The sequence below is a fragment of the Cucurbita pepo genome, unplaced genomic scaffold, assembly GCF_057944985.1.
Source record: "Cucurbita pepo subsp. pepo isolate OVF unplaced genomic scaffold, ASM5794498v1 scafford_2, whole genome shotgun sequence".
NCBI lineage: Eukaryota > Viridiplantae > Streptophyta > Magnoliopsida > Cucurbitales > Cucurbitaceae > Cucurbita > Cucurbita pepo.
In genome coordinates this window covers 573174-579650 of record NW_028257907.1, presented here as the reverse complement: position 1 = coordinate 579650, position 6477 = coordinate 573174, and the positions used below count along the sequence as shown (strand labels likewise).

At 39.2% G+C, this 6477-nt stretch overlaps 2 non-coding genes across 2 annotated transcripts; both read left to right on the top strand.

Annotated features, from left to right (window-relative positions):
• The first annotated feature begins 6199 nt into the window (after positions 1-6199).
• Positions 6200-6272, top strand: TRNAA-UGC (transfer RNA alanine (anticodon UGC)). Its single transcript has one exon. It is a non-coding gene; the product is annotated as a tRNA-Ala (tRNA).
• Positions 6273-6404: 132 nt separating this feature from the next.
• On the top strand, positions 6405-6477 carry TRNAA-AGC (transfer RNA alanine (anticodon AGC)). Its single transcript has one exon. It is a non-coding gene; the product is annotated as a tRNA-Ala (tRNA).

The following is a 6477-nucleotide window of genomic DNA, read 5'->3' as shown; positions in this document are numbered from 1 at the left end:
TATGTTCATTTCTCAAAAGATGAGCCTTAGAGAAAGATAATGCTCTTATTAATATCATTTACTTGTGTACTCCACGATATATGTCTATAGTCCATAATAAGGGCATTTGGTCTAGTGGTATGATTCGAGGTCTCGAGTTCGATTCTTGGAATGCCCCTCCAAAAGATAAAAATGACAATTTTGAAAGAAAAAAAAACAAAATGAAATAAAAATAGTTTGTTTAGTCATCAATGGGGCCTAACCCAAAGGAATGCGTGGCAATGCACAACTAAGAATTATAGATTTGCTATAAAGGCATGTGGTATGATTATCCTTTTGGGTGTGAGAGGTCTCAAGTTTGATTCTCAAAATGCCCCCAACAATATTATATCAAAATGAATTGTGCAAGATAATATGATTTAAAATGTGGTTTTTAAACATTGAACCAAGAAGATCGTCATGTGGTATGATTATCCTTTTGGGTGTGAGAGGTCTCAAGTTTGATTCTCAAAATGCCCCCAACAATATTATATCAAAATGAATTGTGCAAGATAATATGATTTAAAATGTGGTTTTTAAACATTGAACCAAGAAGATCGTCTCGAGCCGGACTTCGAAAAGAGCATTACTTATTGTATTCTTTCTAGGAACTAGGAGCATTACTTACTTATCCTTTCTTTCTAGGAACTTTTCACTCAAATAGGTCATCTGTTGTCACAATCCTTTGTTCTATTGTATTCTTTCTAGGAACTTTTCATCAAATAGGTCATCTGTATCCTTTCTTTCTAGGAACTTTTCACTCAAATAGGTCATCTGTTCTCACAATCTTTTGTTCTATTGTATTCTTTCTAGGAACTTTTCAGTCAAATAGGTCATCTGTTGTCACAATCCTTTGTTCTATTGTATTCTTTCAAGGAAATTTTCAATCAAATAGGTCATCTGTTGTCACAATCCTTTTAAGGAAGATGCGCCGAAATAACCGATGAAGAAGTTTCAGAGAGCCATAGGTTCGAATCCTGTCACCTTGATGTGTTATTCTCAGGGGCCGAAGTGCAAAGCCCCGTAGTCTATCCGTGGTCAGGAAGGCAGGCATGTTGTCCACTGTCGTCACATAGGTCATCTGTCGTCACATCCTTTTAAGAAAGATGCACCCAAATAACCGATGAAGAAGTTTCAGAGAGCCATCGGTTCGAATCCTGTCACCTTGATGTGGTATTCTCAGGGGCCGAAGTGCAAAGCCCCATAGCCTATCCGTGGTCAGGAAGGCAGGCGAACCGCACACACTGAAAAAAAAAAGATCTCCTTTTCTATCACACGTAGAATTGTCATTCATTTGTCTTTTGAAACCCCTTACCTTATCAGTCATCAGGCAGGTTTTTGGTATCATATATCGAGATAATTATTATGAAAAAGCTATTCCACTAGTGTGACTTAGATACCCTTTCTTTGTGGTATCGGTCATGCTATTTGAATAGCCTGAAGTCATCATAGCCTCTCCACCGGTTCCGAAGACTCCTTCGGCATCAATGTGGTCCAATGAAAGAGATCAGACCCTTTCCTAAACTAGAACCGGGCATAAAATGCCAAGGAGAAAGTCGAAAGTGAGCTCTTTTCACGTATACACAATCTCGAAACCCAATTAGCTCAAGGACTGTCTCCTCAACCCTGGCAAGTATGAGTGCTTGGTAAGAGAGAATGTCGAATGAAAAAGACATTCGATTACGGTCACATTCCCAATTACCAAAGTGCACTAAACCTAGTAGAGATCTTCGGCCTAACGATAATGGAACTTCAAGCCCATTTAATCAATCCGCTTTGTACCTTATTGTTGACCAAATCGGATGCACGCCAGGCCTAAACTCTCTCTCAGTCACCCGGAGACGAAAGGAAGATCAGATCCGAAGTTTACGAATCGAAGAAAAGGTGGATCTGAGTTCTACAAGCTTTCATTTTAAAAAGCATCGCTTGCCTGCGGTACTTTATTCAGGATGTGCAACAATACGGTCATCTCTCAGTCGTGTATAGAGAATTCCTTAATCATTTCCTTGGCGGATAACACAAATGAAATCGCTTCCCTGACCGCCCATCTTATGAGTCCATTCTTGTCTTGTTGGTTTGTTGTACTATTCTATACCTCTCTCGATTGATAGAAAGACGTTCTGGAGCTGGGAGGGCCTATCGTGAGGGAACTTTCCTTTTCACGGTAGACAAAGGTAAAGCGGGAGCTGCATATGTCCACTGTGATCAAGGCAGAGCGACTCCATCTTTAAAAGATGTTGGTTTTATCGAAACTTTTAGATCCGCTTTCGTTAAAGAAAAATAGGAGCTCTTGGTTTGGCCGATGTCGATTCGTATGGCAATGCGGACTCGACTCAGGATGAGGATTCCACTTTTCATACTGCTGCTATGAGCCGAAAGAGCTGGTAAGCTATCTCGCTAAACGAAAGGAAAAAGCACGTACACGTTGACCTTATTACAAGGGGCGAGGGCCAGCCAAAGAAGATCAGTCGGACTAGGTTAGGACCCTTGATCCGGTTCAGCTATGTTCTTCCATGCGAGAATGTATGCGTATCGGTATCCTCTTTAGGACCGGTTGCTTCCTCTTTTTGTTTATACGTTTGGAGAAACCTGCTAAGCCCGCCTTTCTTATCAGGTGTGATTAAATCTTTCAGCTCAAACTTTCCTATCGTCCGACGGAAAAGGTAGGAGTACGACTACCTTTTCCTTTTCTTTCTCGAGCCAAGGGATCATTTAGTGTCTACCAAAAAGTTCACTATCTATTAGTTGCCGTAATCGAATGTATTTCTCATTTCACGTTAGCTCCTCCAAGAGTTTCCTGGTCCGTAGTAGATGAAACCTTGGACTTCTATCGGACTTATAGCATTGCCTGGTGAGCTCGCCGTTGAGGGTTGGCCTTACAGGAGATCGAGCAGCCTTTCTTTCCCTACCTGGTATGCTTTCCCGCTTATTTTGCAACTAGCCAACTAGCCAAAGAGAGAGGGAGAGGGATCATGTCAATCAATTTCTATGTGCATTTTGTCCGTCCTATACTTGCCTGCTTAGCTTTCTTAGCCAACATCTCTGGTTTCTCCCGAACCAAGAGGTCCTGCTTATCCATACCCAAAAGTCACACTTTCAGCCGAAAGACTGATTTTTTTCATAAAGTCGGTTCATAGATCAAGAAAGAATGAAGCTGCTTACAGGGACAGTTATGCGATATGTCTTTTCATACTCGCCTCTTCTTTAACCCTACTATCAACCTAGCCATTCTCGCTTGTTGCTTTAAGGGGTCTCCCCACTGTAGATTACTCGGATTGGTTCTCGCGTCCCTGTGCCAAAAAGGATGGGCGAGTTTGGTTTGAATGTTAATCGATTGGGTGGATCCATATGCTCCGGGGGAGGGGGGGTGAGACGAGGTGTAGCGCAGTCTAGTCAGCGTATCTGTTTTGGGTATGTTGTCCGCTAAAGGTTTTAAGAAAGGGGGTACAAATTTTCTACATAGGTCATCTGTGGTCACAATCCTTTTAATCTGTGGTCACAATCCTTTTAAGGAAGATGCTCCCAAATAATCGGAGAAAATTAGCCTTTAAAGAAGTTTCACAAAGCAAGAAGAGGCAGAACAGAGAATAGGAGTGAGTCGTGCAAGAAAGAAAGAACTAGTAGGTTTAATTTGGGTTCGTTTGAACTAAAAAATGAACCAAAAATTTTCAAACGAACCCAAATTTAAGACTCACTAGCCCAAAGTCCATATGTTGTAAAAAAAAAACCTTCCGCGGCCCAACCCTTATTCGCAGTCCGCATCCAACAATTTCTTTTTCAACCTACACGTATGCTCCAGGCCAAACTCACGTAACTAGTCAGAAGATGCGGCCCACAACTGAATGGAAGACAAGTGTCACAATTGCACTCTTGCAGTAGTGAGACAATGATTATGTGACATTTGTTCTAATCCAATGAACAAGTCAACCATGCAAAATTTAGACTGAACGAACAATAGCAGTGTATGCTCGAATCACGTTTAGAAGAAATATTTTAGAAAACGTGACCGAGGAAATACATTCAAAACAATTTCAAATAAAGCAATGTTATAAGCTAAAAGTGAAGAAACAACAACTGGTCACGTTCTCTTATAGTACATTTTGGGACATTTTAGTCCTGATGGGTGTAGATATGATTTTGTCGACTAATCATACACCCCGTATTGGCACAACAATAATAGTAAAGGCCTATCTAAGATGAAAGCAAGTAAAACGTGTTTGGAATGAGCATGCCACCATGAACCACAAATCGTTTACAGGAATAGCTGAGACATCTAACATGCAGCCACAGGCAACATGCCTTGGCCAATCATGACCGCGACATCTGCCCTTACACAATTTGTCAATATCTCTATCAACCGGGTCTTCATAAACTCAACGTTGTACGATGAGGCTGACTTTCGGTCTCGCGACGCGCTTCTAGCTGATCTCAATATTGAGGAGTCTTTTCCAACCTACTAGGAGCTATTGAAAATCACTTCACGGTTTGTTAACTCTTCAAGTCTTCTCTGTTGGTGTCTTTCCTACTTTCTTCGCTTGAAACAATTTCTTCTTTGCATGACGTCATACGACCTGCTTTTACTTGATGTTTTCTTGGTCGGAATAATAACATTTCAAGTTACTTACGTGGACAACAGGGTTAGTCTGTATCCATAGGAGCAATTGGATCCTAAATGATGTCTTCCTTATCTTGTGGATAACTTCGACTAGTCCATAGAATTTTCGCACCAGTCTTTGGTTCTTGTTGCTTTGAACTCAAAGTTGATCTAACCTTAACTTATCATAACTCTCTATTTGCTTTGAAATTATCGTGGAAAGTACGGGGATCAATACCTTGCATCTCCAATTGAATCGATTACTAAATATATTATTTCTTTTCAATTTTTTCTTATTTAGGACATAATGAGCCGGGATAGTTTTTCATTTTCAGATGACGAGATGTTTAGGACTTTGTGACATAAGAATTTTGGGGATATAGCTTAGATGGTAGAGCACTCGCTTTGCATGTGAGAGTTATGGGGATTGATACCCTGCATCTCTAGATTTTCTATATTTTCACTATTATTAATGATGGGAAATTTAGGGTTTTACGATGCAAGAATTGTGGGGATGTAGCTTATGATGGAAAATTTAGGGTTTTATGATGCAAGAATTGTGGGGATAGCTTAGATGGTAGAGCTCATTTAGCATGCGAGAGGCAAAGGGATATCCCCATCTCCAAAAGAAACTATTTGTTATTAATATTTTACTTCTATTCAACCTTTCCTTATTTATGACATAATTAGCGGAGATATTTTTTCATTTTCACTAGAATTGATGACGGGACATTTAGGGTTTTCTGATATAAGTATTGTGGGAATGTAGCTTAGATGGTAGATTGCTTGCTTAGCATGCGAGAGGTATGGGGATCGGATCGATACCCCATATCTCCAAAAGAAACTATTCGTTATTACTATTTTATTTCTATTCAATTTTTCCTTATTTATGACATAATGAATAGCGTTATTTTTTTTTATTTTCCTTATTATTGATGACGAGATGTTTAGGATTTTGTGACATAAGAATTTTGAGGATATAGCTTAGATGGTAGAGTGTTTGCATCAAATGTGAGAAGTACTGGTATCGATACCATGCATCAACAAAGGAAACGATTACTAAATAAATTAGTTCTTTTAAATTTTTCCTTACTTACGACATAATGAGCGGGGATAGTTTTTCATTTTCAATATCATTGATGACGAGAAGTTTAGAGTTTTTTTATGTAAAATCATGGGAATGTAGCATGCGAGAGATACGGGGATCGATACCTCGCATCTCCAATAGAAACTATTCGTTATTACTATTTTATTTCTATTCAATATTTTCTTATTTATGACATAATGAGTAGCGATATTTTTTCATTTTCACTATTATTCATGATGAGAAGTTTAGGGTTTTGTGAAGTAAAAATTGTGGAGATGTAGCTTAGATGGTAGAGCGCTCGCTTTGCATGCGAGTTGTACGGGGATTGATAACCCGCATCTCCAAAAGAAAGTATTTAATTTGTTATTATATTTTTTTCATTTTCACAATTATCGATGCCTCGCATCACCAAACCAAACTATTTGTTAATATTTTGATATTTTTTTATTTTCACTATTATTGATGATGGGACATTTAAGGTTTTATGATGTAAAAATCAAGGGGATGTAGCTCAGATGGTAGAGCGCTTGCTTTGCATGCGAGAGGTACGGGGATCGATACCCTGCATCTCCAGAAATAAGACTATCTATTATTAAAAATAGATTATTTCTTTTTCCTTATTCATGACATGTTGGGTAGCAATATTTCTTCATTTTCACTATTATTGATGACGGGAAATTTAGGGTTTTGTGATGCAATGATTGTGGGGATGTAGCTCAGATGGTAGAGCGCTCGCTTAGCATGCGAGAGGTACAGGGATCGATACCCCGCATCTCCA